Raw genomic sequence first — 19,688 nt, 5'->3', positions numbered from 1 at the left:
CTTAAACTCTCCAATAAAGCGACATAGGCTGGTAACATGGATTAAAAAAAACAAATCCAACAATGTGCTGCCTCCAGGAGACACATCTGATTGGAAAAGACATACACAGGCTGAAGGTGAAAGGTTGGGAAAAAATATACCACACACACGGTCCTCGTAAGAAAGCAGGGGTGGCCATCCTCATATCGAATAAAATTGACTTCAAGACTAAATTAATCAAAAGGGATAAGGAAGGACATTATACACTGTTAAAAGGAACCATTCACCAACAAGACGTAACAATTATCAATATTTATGCACCAAATAATGGTGCTGCGACGTTCATAAAACAAATTCTCCTCAAGTTCAAGAATCAAATAGACCACAACACAATAATTATGGGTGACTTCAACACACCTCTCTCACAATTGGACAGATCCTCCAAACAAAAGCTGAATAAAGAAACTATAGAACTCAATATCACAATCAACAACCTAGACTTAACTGACATATATAGAATATATCAACCATCATCAAGTGGATATACTTTTTTTCTCAGCAGCACATGGATCCTTCTCAAAAATAGACCATATATTATGCCATAGGGCAACCCTCAGTAAATATACAGGGGTGGAGATAATACCATGCATTTTATCTGATCATAATGGAATGAAACTGGAAATCAATGATAAAAGAAGGAAGGAAAAATCCTACATCACATGGAAAATGAACAATATGTTACTGAATGATCAATGGGTTACAGAAGACATAAAGGAGGAAATCAAAAACTTCTTAGAGATAAATGAAAATACAGACACAACATATCGGAATCTATGGGACACAATGAAAGCAGTTTTAAGAGGGAAATTCATTGCCTGGAGGTCATTCCTGAAAAAAGAAAAAAAAACAACAAATAAATGAGCTCACACTTCATCTCAAAGCCCTAGAAAAGGAAGAGCAAAACAACAGCAAATGTAGCAGAAGGCAAGAAATAATTAAAATCAGAGTGGAAATCAACGAAATTGAAACAAAAGAAACTATTGAAAAAATTGACAAAAATAAAGTTGGTTCTTCGCAAAAATAAATAAGATCGACAGACCCTTAGCCATGCTAATGAAGAGAAGAAGAGAGAGAACTCAAATTACTAACATACGGGATGAAAAAGGCAATATCACAACAGACGCTACAGAAATACAGAAGACAATTAGAAATTATTTTGAAACCCTATATTCCAATAAAATAGAAGATAGTGAAGACATCGATAAATTCCTTAAGTCATATGATTTGCCCAGACTGAGTCAGGAGGATGCTCACAACTTAAACAGACCAATAACAATAGATGAAATAGAAGAAGCAATCAAAAGACTTCCAACCAAGAAAAGCCCAGGACCGGATGGGTATACAGCGGAGTTTTACAAAACCTTTAAGGAAGAATTAATACCAATATTTTTCAAGTTATTTCAGGAAATAGATAAAGAAGGAGCTCTGCCAAATTCATTCTATGAGGCCAACATCACCCTGATTCCGAAACCAGACAAAGACACCTCAAAGAAAGAAAACTACAGACCAATATCTCTGATGAACCTAGATGCAAAAATCCTCAATAAAATTCTGGCGAATCGGATACAAAGGCACATCAAAAAAATTGTGCACCATGATCAAGTAGGATTCATCCCTGGGATGCAAGGATGGTTCAATATATGGAAATCAATAAATGTTATTCACCACATCGATAGACTTAAAAATAAGAACCATATGATCATCTCAATAGACGCAGAAAAAGCATTCGACAAAGTACAGCATCCCTTTATGTTCAAAACATTAGAAAAACTAGGGATAACAGGAACTTACCTCGACATTGTAAAAGCTATCTATGCTAAGCCTCAGGCTAGCATCATTCTCAATGGAGAAAAATTGAAGGCATTCCCCCTAAAATCTGGAACAAGACAGGGATGCCCTCTATCACCACTTCTATTCAATATAGTTCTCGAAACACTGGCCAGAGCAATTAGACAGACAAAAGAAATTAAAGGCATAAAAATAGGAAAGGAAGAACTTAAATTATCACTATTTGCAGATGACATGATTCTATACCTAGAAGACCCAAAAGGGTCTACAAAAAAACTACTAGAACTAATAAATGAATTCAGCAAAGTGGCAGGATATAAAATCAACACGCATAAATCAAAGGCATTTCTGTATATCAGCGACAAAACCTCTGAAACGGAAATGAGGAAAAACACTCCATTCACAACATCCTCAAAAAAAAAATAAAATACTTGGGAATCAACCTAACAAAAGAGGTGAAAGTTTTATACAATGAAAACTACAAAACCCTAAAGAGAGAGATAGAAGAAGATCTTAGAAGGTGGAAAAATGTACCCTGTTCATGGATAGGCAGAACTAACATCATCAAAATGGCAATATTACCAAAAGTTCTCTATAGGTTTAATGCAATGGCAATCAAAATCCCAACGGCATTTCTTGTAGAAATGGATAAAGCAATCATGAAATTCATATGGAAAAATAAAAGACCCAGAATAGCAAAAGAAATTCTAAGCAGGAAGTGAGAATCAGGCGGTATAGCGATACCAGACTTAAAACTATATTACAGAGCAATAGTAACAAAAACAGCATGGTACTGGTACCAAAACAGGAGGGTGGACTAATGGTACAGAATAGAGGACACAGAGACTAATCCACAAAGCTACAACTATCTTATATTTGATAAAGGAGCTAAAAGCATGCAATGGAGGGAGGATAGCATCTTCAACAAATGGTGCTGGGAAAACTGGAAATCCATATGCAACAAAATGAAACTGAATCCCCTCCTCTCGCCATGCACAAAAGTTAACTCAAAATGGATCAAGGACCTAGATATCAAATCAGAGACTCTGCGTGTGATAGAATAAAAAGTTGGTGCCGATCTACATATTGTAGGGTCGCACTCCAAATTCCTTAATAGGACACCCATAGCACAAAAGTTGATAACAAGAATCAACAAATGGGACTTACTTAAACTGAAAAGTTTTCTCTCAGCAAGAGAAACAATAAAAGAGGTAAATAGGGAGCCTACATCCAGGGAACAAATTTTTACTCCTCACACTTCAGATAGAGCCCTAATATCCAGATTATACAAAGAACCCAAAAAATTAAACAATAAGAAAACAAATAACCCAATCAACAAATGGGCCAAGGACCTGAACAGACACTTCTCAGAGGAGGACATACAATCAATCAACAAGTACATGAAAAAATGCTCACCATCTCTAGCAGTCAGAGAAATGCAAATCAAAACCACCCTAAGATACCATCTCACTCCAGTAAGATTGGCAGCCATTATGAAGTCAAACAACAACAAGTGCTGGAGAGGATGTGGGGAAAAGGGTATTCTTGTACATTGCTGGTGGGACTGCAAACTGGTGCGGCCAATCTGGAAAGCAGTATGGAGATTCCTGAGAAAGCTGGGAATGGAACCACCATTTGACCCAGCTATTGCCCTTCTTGGACTATTCCCTGAAGACCTTAAATGAGCGAACTACAGGGATACTGCTACATCGATGTTCATAGCAGCACAATTCACAATTGCTAGACTGTGGAACCAACCCAGATGTCCTTCAATAGATGAATGGATAAAAAAAATGTGGCATTTATATACCATGGAGTACTACGCAGCACTAAAAAATGACAAAATCATAGAATTTGCAGGGAAATGGATGGCACTAGAGCAGATCGTGCTTAGTGAAGCTAGCCAATCCCTAAAAAACAAATACCAAATGTCTTCTTTGATATAATGAGAGCAACTAAGAACAGACCAGGGAGGGAGAGCAGGAAGAAAAGATAAACATTAAACAGATACATGAGGTGGGATGGAAAGGGAGAGAAAGGGAAATTGCATGGTAATGGAGGGAGACCCTCATTGTTATACAAAATTACATATAAGAGGTTGTGAGGGGAATGGGAAAATAAACAAGGAGAGAAATGAATTACAGTGGATGGGGTAGTGAGAGAAGATGGGAGGGGAGGGAGGGGGGATAGTAGAGGATAGGAAAGGCAGCAGAATACAACAGTTACTAATAGGGCATTATGTAAAAATGTGATGTGTAACCGATGTGATTCTGCAATCTGTATTTGGGGTAAAATTGGGAGTTCATAACCAACTTGAATCTATTGTATGAAATATGATATGTCAATAGCTTTATAATGTTTTGAACAACCAATAAAAAAATAAATTAAAAAAAAAGAACTTTGATGCTTCAAGTTGAGTATTAGGATCAATTGCTTCTCTGTGGTATTTTGTTGTTGTTATTATTATTTTGTTTATTTTTATTTTGGGGACAGGTTGTCCCTCAGTTGTTGAAGCTTGCCTCCAAATTGTTATCTCAATGTCTCAGCCTGCTGAGTGCCGCAGTCCGGCTTGCTGGGCAAAATAACCGGGGGGTGACGAACAACTTGTGTACATTGATACAGCAGGACTGGGAGCCGTTTATTGTAGCACAACAGAGGTATTTATACATTCCACACAGCTTATCTTAATTAACATAAGCTCGATACAGCAGTCAACCAATAAGGAATCTCCACACTTAATGGCTCACTGGCGTTACTTCACAAACCACTCCCTCTGGCATTTTGCCAGGCGCCATCTTGACTTTTTTACAGACCCTAACATTTCTCTGGCAAAATGCCAGGCGCCATCCTGACTTGTTTACAGACTCTAACACCTGAGTATCTGGGATTACAGGCATGCACCACCAGAGCCATTAAAATAAACAGTTTCCTGACTAGAAATCAAACTTGGGCCTTGGCAGTGAGAACTGAATCGTCACACTAGCTCACACAGAGCATCTCTCTGAGATTCATAAAAATAGACCTACTGTTGAGTTTGCACAAGGATTTTCTGGTGGTTCTCATGGGTAGTAGTCAAGTTTTCCTGGCTAGCTAGCCTCACCAATGTTCACCTTATGTCCAGGTGCAAAAAATAAGCATTCACTTGACCTTTACCTCCAGCCAGTTTTTAGTACAGAGCAAACTCTGGATACACCGGTATTCATTTCACTCTGGCCACCCTATGGTGAGAGCCTTCTTTTTTTTTTTTTTTCAAACATTTCACTATTGTGTGCCAAATCTGAAAGAGACAATTTGGGCCTCAATATATGTCCCTTGTATTCCTTCTAGTAGGGGTTAAAGTGAGAGAATACACAAAAACATAGCAAACAGGGTGGCATTCAGACCACCTGAATTTGTTAAACTTTTTTTCTCTTAGCTGCAACTACCTAATTCCACTTTTTGTCCCTGAAGGGGTTAAATATCTTGTCATCTTTGCCATCCACCTTGGATGTCGTATCACATCTCCTTGAAAGATGATGTATTTGTCAGATATTGGTAATAATCACTGGGAATCTCAGGTGACATGGGATTAAGAGGAAAATATGAAAGTCACTCTTTTCTCATTTAACTCACTGCAATTCAGAAACATGATTTTCATGCTCCACAGGCAGGAAATATGCCAAAATGTCTTTTGCATCTTTTCTCACGGACATTCCACAGTCCTAGACACTACTGGTAATCCACACCTTCACCACCTGTACCTGTCCTGACTTCTCTGATACGTCAGCCCTTACTACCAGATTATAAAGATGACATAATTTTCTTAGGATTATTCTCATTCTCAAATGGGGTTCAGGAAATGTGTTTCAGTTGCAGATTTCCTGGCAATGTAAGAGATACCCTGAAAACTCTGACCTGAGCACACAGGGCAAAAGCCTTTCCCTCCCAATGATCTTCTGCTTCCAATTAAGTCCCTAAGAATAATGCATGTCATCTCTCTAGTTTTTTTCCTCAGTCCCACTACAAGCCCTGGTTTAGGAGATTCATTCTCCAAAGTGAGGAGAGGTAAGGTACAGGTAGACATGCCCACAGGCACAATTAAGTGATGCTGAGCCCAGTGTACAGTGAGAAGATGACAAAAGAACCATATTTCTGATTGTTTTCCATGGATTTTTGAAGAAAATATTTTATATCAGGAGGTCAATAATACAATAAATACAAATAAGCCTGCATTATATTGCTATTTATACTGATATAGTTAAAAATTTTAATACATATGTAGTCAGAGGAAAGTGTCTGTCAACATAGAAAAAAAACAAGGTTCAGATCATGATGTGCTGTCCTCAGGAGAATCAAGAGAAATTTCACACAATGTGGAAGGCTCTCAAAGGGAACTTATAGAGTGGAAGAAACCACTCAAGAAGGAATATCTGCTGTATGTATCCAAATATAAAAGGAAACTCAACCAATAGGCACAGAGAGGGTCAGTGGTTGCCTGAGAGATTCTATGAGCAGAGATAGAGTGAGGATTCCCAAAGGCTAAAGAAGACTATGGGCAGGGGCATCATTTTTTTTTTTTTTGCCTTATTGTGCTAGTGTTCACAAAGGTGTAAAAATATCTCAAAATTAGTCAAAGTTTTCACTTATGTGTGTTTTATATTCTATCAAATATTTCATATTAGAAAATTTATATAAAATTAGGCTAAATCATGTATAACAGACATACACAATGAAGGCTAAAGAGAAGAAGATACATTCTAGAATCACTGGAATAAGGGAAGACTGAAGGATGGAACCACAGAATTCCCCATCAGAGGTCAAATCTGAGATGATCAGAGTTCCACTGGATGATTCAACACCTGAATTTCAGGTCAAAGAGGCCAGAGAATCCTGTTCAGCTCTTCAAGCTAAAGAGGAACACAAATTTATATTTATATAGAGACATTTTCCTAGAGACATGCTGCTTTTATGGACTCTGAGGACAGAGTACAAGAGGCTTCTCACTCAAATAAGTGCCCATAGCTTCAGCTGGGCCTATAGTAGTGCTAGCAGAAGAAGCCAGAGAGCAGCTCTGAGAAAAGATGCTGAGTGTTTGCCCTCCTGAAAAATGGAGAAGAGGTTCTCTTACTTCCCCATGAGCCTGAAGCACTGTGCAAACATTGAAGCTATTGTCATAAGACTGACAGAAACAATCAGCCTGTTCCTCAGGCTTGGAATCAGTGATGGTCATTGAAACAGAGTTGCCAGACTTAGAGCCAGAGAAGTGATCAGGGACCCCTGAGGATTGATTACTATTACCCTAGATGAGGACTTTGGGGTCATTTCTCGGGGCTGTAGATACCAGTAAAAATTCCTGCCACCCCTAATATTGGTGCTGCTTCCAGCAAAGGAGATGATGACTGTCTTTCCTGGAATTCCAGACAAAGAAGGCAGTTGAGTCAGCACAAGGCCCCACAACCTGGATGTGGCAGAGACACAGGGTGATGTTTGTCTAAAAACAGGAATAGAATCAAAGCCCATATCAGAAGACTCCCACACTCTATCCCTCCTCCGTATCATGTGACCTGTGCAATGAACAGGAGGAATGTGAGGAGGAGAGAACCAGACCAAGGTAAAGGCCATTTTGTGCTCTGCCTTCTGTTCATGATGCTGAACAGAGTTTCCCCCAAGTCTCTCCTTTGTCCTCTTCATATTCTGAGAAGTGTCTATCCATGCAAATTAGATTTCTCCAGGTTTCCTGATTGCACCCTGGGTCCTGGTTCAGACTCCTGTACATAAAGATTTCATGTGGGTGTTCAAGGGTGGAGTTGGGTTGGCTCATAGATGTGGGAGGTTATGTGGGCTCTCTCTTCTCCAGTGAGAAGTTCCACAGAAAAGGGCAGAGGAGAGTGTGGCTGTGGACTCGCTAATTCACACCTCTGGATACCAAACTGGTAGCAGATCTGGTTTTACTGTGCAGTTACCATGTATATAAACTCAGGCAGTAGCAAAGCAGATTATAGGCAGCCACCAATGAAATTCCTGCTAACTTTCCTTGCAGCGACCAATCGAGGAGTGGGCTGTGGAGCAAGTGCAGGGACTGCAACACATGGCCTACAGGGTAAGTGGCCTGTCGCTCATATGCCTAGCAGGAGGGGAATAGCCTGCCACTCAGAAGCCATTAATGGATGCTATGTATACAATACTACATGCACTTCTCCCCACAGGTGGTCACAGCTGTGAGCCCTAACAAGAGAGCATCAGGCAGGGACAGGTGGCTTATTACAGTTCTGGGCACTTTCTGACCCATCTTGCCTAGTCTGTAATGCCCCCTGTGATCCAAGAACATACACATCATCATGTGACACTTTGTCAAACCCCCTGAGACAGTCCTACATTACACTTCCTCTGCCTAGGGGCAGGCCAGTGAGACCCTTTGTGGACTCCCCATTACCTCAGGATGGCCTTCTTGCTTTCCTAAGACTCCTCATGTGGAATTCATGCATAGTTCATTTGACTTCTCCCTAGATATGTCTAGGATGGTGTCTTTGATATAAATTCTTCTCAGTTCAGGGTTAAGTAGGGTAACATAAAGTTTCTGGTCTTATTAGTATGCAGGTACCACCTAGGTTTTTAAGCTTTCTCAGTCACATGTTTGTAACCCTTATCAGCAAGTGAGACTGAGGATTGTGACTACATGTCACTCACAGCCATATATCACTTTAGCTATCATTGGCTACATGGAATGTCTGCCTCAGGGGACGGAGTCACTGAGAAGACTCAAATTGCAGGAATCATGAATGTCTTCAGACACGGATAAAAATTCACTTTCTCCTAGGCACTGGCAGGGAAGTATGTGATGTCAGCATGGATATCAGCGTTTGTTCATATTTATTCATTATGATTCAATGTATTTCAAAATAGTCCTATGGTTCCAACTGAGGGTGTATATTCTAAATTAAAAAAAACTTTTTATTTTGTTTTATTTGTTTTAAGGTGACAGTAGAATGCATTTTGACATATTATACATAAATGGAGTATAATTTTCCATTCTCTGCTTGTACATGATGTAGAATTACATTGGTCATGTATTCATATATGCACATAGGAAAGTAATGCCTGATTAATTTTACTGTATTTCCTATTTTCATACACCCTCCCTTCCCTTCATCCCTCTTGTCTAATAAAAGTACTTCTATCCATTCCTTTCTGCCTGCCCTTATTGTAATTTATCATCCACACATCAGAGAGAACACCCACTCTGTTTTTTGTTTTTGTTTTTTTTTTTTTTGAGATTTCCTTATTTCGCTTAGCATGATAATCTCCAATTTAATTCATTTACTGGGAAATATCATAATTTCTTTTATCCTTATCATTGAGAAATATTCCGTCGTGTATATATACCACATTTTCTTTCTCCATTTATCTGTTGAAGAAACTTAGGCTAGTTCCTTATTTTAGCTCTTGTGAATTAAGCTAGTATAAATGCTGATGTGGCTGCATCACTGCAGTATGCTGATTTTAAGTCCTTGAGTATAAACCAAGGAGTGGGATAGCTGGGTCAAATGGTTGTTCCATTCCAAGTTTTCTGAGGAATCTCCATACTGTTTTCCAGAGTGCTTACACCAACTTGCAATCCCACCAGCAAAGAATGAGTGTACTGTTTTCCCACATTCTTGCCAACATTTACTGTTGCTTGTATTCTTGATAATTGCCATTCAAACTGCAATGAGATTGAATCTCAGTGTGGTTTTAATTTGCATTTCTCTAATTATTGGAGACGTTGAGTTATGTTTTCATAATTTTGAAAATTCTGGATCCCAAGATAGAAAACAAGTGACATTCTAGGGCCTAGAAACTTCCATATTTAGGAATGTAACTCACCTCATAGTAGTTTGGTAGTTTTCTACTCCAGCACAATTTGTAATTGAATATAGACAGGATTAAACATCAAGCATTATGTGTTTGTTTTTTCTGTGATAAGAGGAATAGTGTACATTGTTGAATCTAACATTTTTCATATTTATGAAAATGATAGTATAGATATTGGGACACAAAACTACATTTCTAATTAATAGATTATTTTAAAATAAATTACACATGGAATGTGTGCATTATAAAGTGACAAAAGTAAAAAAAAAAATCATTTTAAGGCTGGGGTTGTGGCTCAGAGGTAGAGCACTCGCCTAGCACGTGTGAGGCACTGGATTCAATCCTTAACATCATATAAAAGATAGATAAAATAAAGGTATTTTGTCCATCTACAACTAAAAAATAAGTATTAAAAACCATTTTATTATGTTCTATGTCTTTCGAGTATTGAAATTTGAAAATGTTTGAAAAATATCTCAGAGCAAAAAGTTTACTTTTAACACTACTTATTTTTACTACTTCCACTAGAAGCAGAAGTATTATACTATTATTTGTGCAGTTTACATTAGTCTAAGATTAAAGAGTTTTTTTAAAAAGTAAATAAACCAGGAGTGGTGGCACATGCCTGTAATCCCAGCGACTCTGGAGGCTGAGGAAGGAGGATTGCGAGTTCAACGCCAGCCTCAGCAAAAGTGAAGCCCTAACAACTCAGTGAGATCTTATCTCAAAATACAAAGTAGGGCTGGAGATGTGGCTCAGTGGTCAAGTGCCCCTGAGTTTGATCACTGGTACCACCACTCAAGAAAAAGCAAATAAAAAGACAAAATATAACAAGCTCTTACATGTAAATCTGCAGAGCTATCAGGGATGTTTATATATTTAACTCGATGATAGTATTTTAAAGCAATGCATTTACAAAATTCAATGTCTAATTTGTAAGTATAATTGCTGGGTCCTGATGGGTAGGCAAAGGAGGCTTGTGGGCAGAGGCATGGATTCTTTTGCCTGATTATGTTGATGTTCCCAAAGGTGTGAAAATGTCTCAAAATTTATCAAACTTTTCACATATAGATGTTTTATTGTCTGTCAAATATTTCCTGTTAGAAAAGTTACATCAAATTAGGCAAAAACATGAATGACAGACATATTGAATGAGGGATAAGGGGAAGAAGACACAGTTGAAGAATTCTGAAAATTGGGAAGGATGGAGGATGGAACTACACTTTTCCCCATCAGATGTCAAGTCTGAGATGACTGGGTTTGCACTGGCTTCCTCACCTCCTAATTTTCAGGACAAAGAGATACGCCATCCTGTTCTGTTTCTCAAATTAAAGAGGAACACAAATTTATGTTTATATGCAGACATTTTCCTAGGAACATGCTGCTCTGAATGACTCTGGACAGAGTACAAGAGGCTTCTCAAGAAGCACCAGGAGATTCAGCTGGGCCTATAGTAGAGCTAGCAGAAGAAGCTATAGGGCAGGCCTGAGCAAAGCTGTGGGGTGTTTGCCCTCCTCACAGATGATAAAGGGGTTCTTGTCTTACTTCCCTATGAGCCTGGAGCACTGTGGGTGCCTTAAGGCTTTTGTCATAAGACTGACAGTAATAGACAGCCTCATCCTCAGACTGAAGCCCAGTGATGGTTAGTGAACCAGAATTTCCCGATCTGGAGCCAGAGAAATGATCAGGGACCCCTGAGGGTCTATTACTATCACCGTAGATGAGGAGTTTGGGGGCTGTTTCTGGGAGTTGCTGATACCACTTCACAGTATAGCCATCCCCAATATTTGTGGTGCTCCCAGTGCAGGAAATGGTGTCCTGGAGTCCCAGAGAATGAGGGCTGCTGAGTCAGCACAGACTGGGCCCAGGACCCTGGAATTGAGAACACATGGAGAACATAAGTTTTGTCTAGAAACAAGAGTAGAATCAGGGCCCATATCAGAGGACTCCCACACCCTAGCCCTTCTCCATATCATGTCACCTGTGCACTGAACAAGGAATGTGAGGAAGAGATAGGACCGAGCCATGGTGAAGGTCATCCTGAGCTCTGCTTTCTGTTCCCAAAGCTGAAAAGTCTCTCACTTGACCTCTTAATACTCCAAGAAGGGGAGGGAATATGCATGCAAATTAAGTTCCTCCAGGTTTCCTGATTATACCCTGGGCCCTGATTCAGACTCGAGTACATAAAGATGACATGTGGGTGTGCAGGAGTGGAGTAGGCCTGGCTTAGGGGTGTTGGAAGTCACAGCTGTGAGCCCTACTAAGAGAGAATCAGGCAGAGCCAGGTGGCTCACTACACTAGTGGTTCCTTCCTGACCCCTCTTAACTGGTGCCCCCTGTTGTCCAAACTCATACACATAATTCTGTTACATTCTGATCGGAATCCCATGAAACAGTCATCCCACTATCTTTGCCTAGGGCGCAGGAAAGTGAGTCCCTTCTGTGGCCTCCCCATTACCTTAGAATGGCCTTCTTCCTCTTCTCAGACTCCTCATGGCGAATTCTCTTGATTCCTCCTTAGACAGATCTAAGATGGTATCTTTGATACATTTTTTCTCAGGTCAGAATTAAACAGGAGAACATAAACTTTTTGGTTTTATTAGCTTGCAGGGTACCATCACATTTATCCACAGCACAAAGACTGTTCCACAGGTCCTTTCACATTGGGCTTGGCAAGGAACTCAGTTGCAAAATCTTATGAGTAGCTATTTGATGCTATTTAGAAGATACTTGTATGCATGTCTTTTAGTTTTCTCGTGTTTGTAACCTTTAAGTGAAACTGAGGGTTGTGACTATGTGCCAATCACAACCAAATAGCAATTCTGTCACCATTGGCTATATGGAATGTCATAGGGGCTGGAAGGACTGAAAGGACTGAAATTTTAGGACTACATGGATAAAAATGCATTGTCTTTTAGGCCCTGACAGGTATGCAGCTATTTTAGGCATGAATATCAGCCTTTTGTTCATATTTGTTCAATAATACTCAGTGTATTTCACAAGGGTCCTATGATTCCAACTAATGAAGTAAATCATTCACTGAATTTTTAAAACCTCTACATTTTATATTATATTTTTATTATTTATTTTATATTTTTTATTCTTATTTTTTATAGATGAAATTAGAATGCATTGTGACATTATAAATATATAGAGTCTAACTTTCTATTTTCTGGTTGTACAGTTTTTGTATTCATATATGCACATAGAAAAATAATGTCTGATTCATTCTACTATCTTTCCTATTCCCATTCCCACTTCCTTCTCTTCATTGCCCTTTTTCTAATCCAATAAAATTCTATTCTTTCCTACCTCACTTCATGCTTATTGTGAGTTAGCAACCACATATCAGGGAGGACATTTGACCTTTGTTTTTTGGGGGGTATTGGCTTATTTCACTTAGATAGTCTCCAGTTCCATCCATTTACTTGCAAATGTCATAATTTCATTTTTCCTATTTCTGAGTAGTATTCCATTGTGTATATACACCACATTTTCTTTATTACTTTATTAGTTGAAGGGCACCTAGGCTGCTTCCATAGCTTGGCTATTGTGAATAAAGCTGCTATAAACATTGATGTGGCTATGTAAATGCCATTTATATGTCCCTTGGGTATGAACTGAGGAGTGAGATAATTTAGTCAAGTTGTGGTTCTATTTAAGGAATCTGCATAATGCTTTTCAGAAAGGTTGTACCAGTTGCTGTCCCACCAGCAATGTATGAGTGATTTTTTTTCCCAACATCCTCACCAACATTTATTATTGCATCTATTCTTCATGATTGCCATTCTGATTAGAGTGAGATAAAATCTCAGTGTAGTTTTCATTTGCATTTCCCTAACTGCTAGATATGTTGAATATGTTTTCATAATTTTGACAGTCCCAGATCCTAGGATAATCAAATTGCCATTCTAGGGCCTATGAACTTCCATACTTAGAAATGAAACTCAACTCATGATAGGTTGGTACTTTTCAACTCTATCACAATTTGAAATTAAATATAAACAGAGAGGAGTTCCAACATGGCGGCAGGTGTGGAGAGATCAAGTCTCTGACCTCTTCAGCTGTGCGGGCATAGGGAGTCTTAAACCATATAAATGCTGTTTGCTCAAGATAACTAGGCAATGCTGAGTTGATGTGGATCTGGGGTGAATAGTTTGCACCTCTCAGAACACCACCAAGCCCGGAGTGGCTGATTTCAGGCCCCCGTTCACCTGCGTCTTGCAGACAAACCACTGTGACTCAGTGCTAAGTCAACTTGTCTGTTACTCCTGAACCTGCGGAGGTTAATACCAACCGAGCCTTCATAGGCAGTGGCCACAGGATTGAGACAGGGCTTGGGAGAGCCAGTTAGGACCCACCCGTTGCATTGGACACCCGGCAAAGGGAGCGAACTGTTGCCATTTGCATGGGATATTACCATGGCAGAGAACTGACGTCATCATCAGAATGCGGCGGAGCAGATAACTTCGTTGAAACTGCTGGCAGGTGTGTAACCCCCTAGCCCTCCCTCTCCACACAGCGGGGAAACCTCAAGGAGCCCTCCCAGCTCGCTCTCCACACAGTGGGGAAACCTCAAGGGCCCCTCCAAACTCTCCTGTGAGCGTGATAGTCAGACCCTGGGAACCAGGAGTGGCGCAGGACCCACGGTGCGGGACCCCGGCTACTACTCCCACCAGCGCTGACAACTGAGGTCTCTTGCACTAGCTCCCGGGGGCATGGCTACCAGAGGGCAGGCAAAATATGCAGAGGGTTCTCAGCCCCAAGCTCCACAACCTTATGGTCTGAGGGAACGGCAAGCAGGGAGAGTGTGCCCAGTCACTCAAGAAAATAGGGCTCCCGGGAGCAGCAGACCTGGCGTGTAGCCAGTATTGTGGTGAGCCTCACCGGTGAGTGGGCCTGGCTGGAGAAAAAGTGGGGAAGTGACTAGACACAAGAAAAGGCCCTAGGCACTGAGGATTAGAGACCCACCCAGATGGGGAGGAGGAGCTGCTTCACAGTGATTGGTTCCTGCGTATAGAGAGGAGAAGCTTGGCCCGGTGGGCACAACTCTACCTGATGGAGGAGAAGTTAATCGAACTCTAAGACTGCATTTTTAATTTTTTTTATTATTTGTTTTTTTTTCTTTTTTATTTTTTTAAATATTTTTTTATTTTTTAATTTTTATTTTTTTGATTATTTTTATAATTTTTTTCTTTTTTATGTTCTATTTTTTCTTTTGTCTTTTCATTTCTTTTCAATTTCCTTATTCCCCTTTCCTTGAATTCTACCTGTTTACTCTGATTCTCTTTAGTGACTTCTTCCCTCCCCAAGCATCATGACACTGTTTATGTGTAATTTACTAAATATGTATAGGTAAATGTTTCCGAGGTGTTATATAGTGCTGCCAAGTCCCTAGCTACCCCCAAGTACTCCGGACCATTCTCCTGTTAATATCCCTCGTCAGTAGAGCAACCTTCCAAGGTTGCCAAGAGATACCAACCTCAATACCATCACATCATTCAACCTAAATATAAGTCCCAAGACCAAACCGCAGACCGCTATATGCCATCAGAATCCGTACACACTTTAAGAAATGAATAATCTGCTTTAAAGTGCAACAAAACTCATCATCCCTAGTCATAGTGTCCCTTCACAAAAGAGAGACCCCAGAGATACACAAAACCAAATAAATTTATAGGAGTAAACAGTAACTCAGCAGTCAAACAGAACAAGAAGTAACATGAGCAGCATGAAAAAGCAAGGAAGAAAAGGAGTACAAACAATGCAGGACAGCCTAAATATACAGGAGGACCTAGAGGCATCAGAAAAATGGTCAAATATAGAACTCAAGGAATACCTTAGGCAGATGGAATGGAATCTTAAAGAGGACATGAGACAGAAAATTCAAACAATGAAAGAATACACTGAAAATAAATTACATAAACAGATAAATGAAGCAAATAAGCATCTTTATCAGGAGATAGAGATTATAAAAAAAATCAAACAATAATCCTAGAAATGAAGGAAACTATAAACCAAATTAAAAACTCAAATGAGAGTATCACTAACAGAGTAGAGCAAGTAGAAGCCAGAACATCAGATAATGAAGACAAAATATATGATCTTGAAAAGAGTCTAGCCAACTCAGGAAGGCTGGTAACAAATCATGAGGAAAACATCCAAGAGATATGGGATAACATAAAAAAAAACAAACTTAAGAGTCATCAGGATAGAGGAAGGTATAGAGGTTCAAACCAAGGGAATGAGCAACCTGTTGAATGAAACAATTATGAAAAACTTTCCAGAGATAAAAAAGGAAACAGATGTACACATTGTAGATGCATACAGGACACCGAGCATACACAATCACAGTAGACCAATGCCAAGACACATTGTTATGAAGATATCCAATATACAGAACAAAGAGAAAATATTAAAAGCTACAAGAGAAAGGGGGCAGATTACATTCAGGGGTAAACCAATAAGGTTAACAACGGATTTTTCATCACAGACGCTGAAAGCGAGAAGATTCTGGAACAACGTATTTCAAACACTGAAAGACAATGGATGGCAACCAAGAATTTTGTATCCAGCAAAATTAAGCTTCAGGTATGACAACAAAATAAAAATCTTCCATGCATGATAAAAAAAAAAAAAAATTAAAAGAATTTGCAGCCAGAAAACCAGCATTGCAAAGCATCTTGAGCAAAACACTACAAGAGGAAGAAATGAAAAACAATAACCAAAGCCAACAGTAGGAAGAACCTCAGTAAAGTGAGAGGGCAGAGGAAAAGCTAATCATGGAGAAATAAACCAAATTTAAAAAAAAAAGATAAATAATCAAACATGGCTGGAAGTGCAAACCATATATCAATAGTAACTCTAAACGTTAATGGCTTAAACTCACCAATAAAGCGACATAGGCTGGTAACATGGATTAAAAAAAAAAAAACAAATCCAACAATACGCTGCCTCCAGGAGACACATCTGATTGGAAAAGACATACACAGGCTGAAGGTGAAAGGTTGGGAAAAAACATACCAAACACGGTCCTCGTAAGCAAGCAGGGGTGGCCATCCTCATATCGAATAAAATTGACTTCAAGACTAAATTAATCAAAAGGGATAAGGAAGGACATTATATACTGTTAAAAGGAACCATTCACCAACAAGACGTAACAATTATCAATATTTATGCACCAAATAATGGGGCTGTGATGTTCATAAAACAAACTCTCCTCAAGTTCAAGAATCAAATAGACCACAACACAATAATTATGGGTGACTTCAACACACCTCTCTCACCATAGAACAGATCCTCCAAACAAAAGTTGAATAAAGAAACTATAGAATTCAATAACGCAATCAATAACCTAGACTTAACTGACATATATAGAATATATCAACCATCATCAAGTGGATATACTTTTTTCTCAGTAGCACATGGATCCTTCTCAAAAATAGACGATATATTATGCCATAGGGCAACCATCAGTAAATATAAAGGGGTGGAGATAATACCATGTATTTTATCTGATCATAATGGAATGAAACTGGAAATCAATGATAAAAGAAGGAAGGAAAAATCCTACATCACATGGAAAATGAACAATATGTTACTGAATGATCAATGGGTTACAGAAGACATAAAGGAGGAAATCAAAAACTTCTTAGAGATAAATGAAAATACAGACACAACATATCGGAATCTATGGGACACAATGAAAGCAGTTTTAAGAGGGAAATTCATTGCCTGGAGGTCATTCCTGAAAAAAGAAAAAAAAAACAACAAATAAATGAGCTCACACTTCATCTCAAAGCCCTAGAAAAGGAAGAGCAAAACAACAGCAAATGTAGCAGAAGGCAAGAAATAATTAAAATCAGAGTGGAAATCAACGAAATTGAAACAAAAGAAACTATTGAAAAAATTGACAAAAATAAAGTTAGTTCTTCCCAAAAATAAATAAGATCGACAGACCCTTAGCCATGCTAATGAAGAGAAGAAGAGATAGAACTCAAATTACCCACATATGGGATGAAAAAGGCAATATCACAACAGATGCTACAGAAATACAGAAGAAAATTACAAATTATTTTGAAAACCTTTATTCCAATAAAATAGAAGATAGTGAAGACATCAATAAATTTCTTAAGTCATATGCTTTGCCTAGACTGAGTGAGGAGGATACACACAATTTGAACAGACCAATATCAATGGATGAAATAGAAGAAGCCATCAAAAGACTACCAACCAAGAAAAGCCCAGGACCGGATGGGTATACAGCGGAGTTTTACAAAACCTTTAAGGAAGAATTAATACCAATGCTTTTCAAGTTATTTCAGGAAATAGAAAAAGAGAGAGCTCTTCCAAATTCATTCTATGAGGCCAACATCACCCTGATTCCAAAACCAGACAAAGACATCTCAAAGAAAGAAAACTACAGACCAATATCTCTAATGAACCAAGATGCAAAAATCCTCAATAAAATTCTGCCAATTCGGACACAAAAACACATCAAAAATTGTGCAACATGATCAAGTAGGATTCATCCCTAGGATGCAAGGATGGTTCAATAACGGAAATCAATAAATGTTATTCACCACATCAATAGACTTAAAGATAAGAACCGTATGATCATCTCGATAGATGCGGAAAAAGCATTCAACAAAGTACAGCATCCCTTTATGTTCAAAGCACTAGAAAAACTAGGGATAACAGGAACTTACCTCAACATTGTAAAAACTATCTATGCTTAGCCTCAGGCTAGCATCATTCTGAATGGAGAAAAATTGAAGGCATTCCCTCTAAAATCTGGAACAAGATAGGGATGCCCTCTATCATCACTTCTATTCAATATAGTTCTTGAAATACTGGTGAATGCAATTAGACGAAAGAAACTAAAGGCATAAAAATAGGAAAAGAAGAACTTAAATTATCACTATTTGTGGAAGACATGATTCTATACCTAGAGGACCCAAAAGGGTCTACAAAGAAAATACTAGAACTGATAAATGAATTCAGCAAAGTGGCAGGATATAAAATCAACACACATAAATCAAAGGCATTCCTGTATGTCAGTGACAAAACTTCTGAAATGGAAATGAGGAAAAACACCCCATTCACAATATCCTCAAAAAAAATAAAATATTTGCGAATCAACCTAACAAAAGAGGTAAAAGATTTATACAATGAAAAATACAGAACCCTAAAGAGAGAAATAGAAGAAGATCTTAGAAGATGGAAAAATATACCCTGTTCATGGATAGGCAGAACTAACATCATCAAAATGGCCATATTACCAAAAGTTCTCTATAGGTTTAATGCAATGCCAATCAAACTCCCAAAGGCGTTTCTTGTAGAAATAGATAAAGCAATCATGAAATTCATATGGAAAATAAAAGACCCAGAATAGCAAAAGCAACTCTAAGCAGGAAATGTGAATCAGGCGGTATAGCGATACTAGATTTCAAACTATACTACAGAGCAATAGTAACAAAAACAGCATGGCACTGGTACCCAAACAGGCAGGTGGACCAATGGTACAGAATAGAGGACACAGAGACCAATCCACAAAGTTACAACTATCTTATATTTGATAAATGGGGTGAAAGCATGCAATGGAGGAAGGATAGTATCTTCAACAAATGGTTCTGGGAAAACTGGAAATCCATATGCAACAAAATCAAACTGAATCCCCTTCTCTCACCATGCACAAAAGTTAACTCAAAATGGATCAAGGAGCTTGATATCAAATCGGAGACTCTGCGTCTGATAGAAGAAAATGTTGGCTCCAATCTACATATTGTGTGGTCGGGCTCCAAATTCCTTAATAGGACACCCACAGCACAAGAGTTAGTAACAAGAATCAACAAATTGGACTTACTTAAACTAAAAAGTTTTTTCTCAGCAAGAGAAACAATAAGAGAGGTAAATAGGGAGCCTACATCCTGGGAACAAATTTTTACTCCTCAAACTTCAGATAGAGCCCTAATATCCAGAGTATACAAAGAACTCAAAAAAATTAAACAATAAGATAACAAATAACCCAA

This window comes from Marmota flaviventris, chromosome 1, assembly GCF_047511675.1.
Source record: "Marmota flaviventris isolate mMarFla1 chromosome 1, mMarFla1.hap1, whole genome shotgun sequence".
NCBI lineage: Eukaryota > Metazoa > Chordata > Mammalia > Rodentia > Sciuridae > Marmota > Marmota flaviventris.
Note: the sequence above shows the minus strand (reverse complement) of the source record.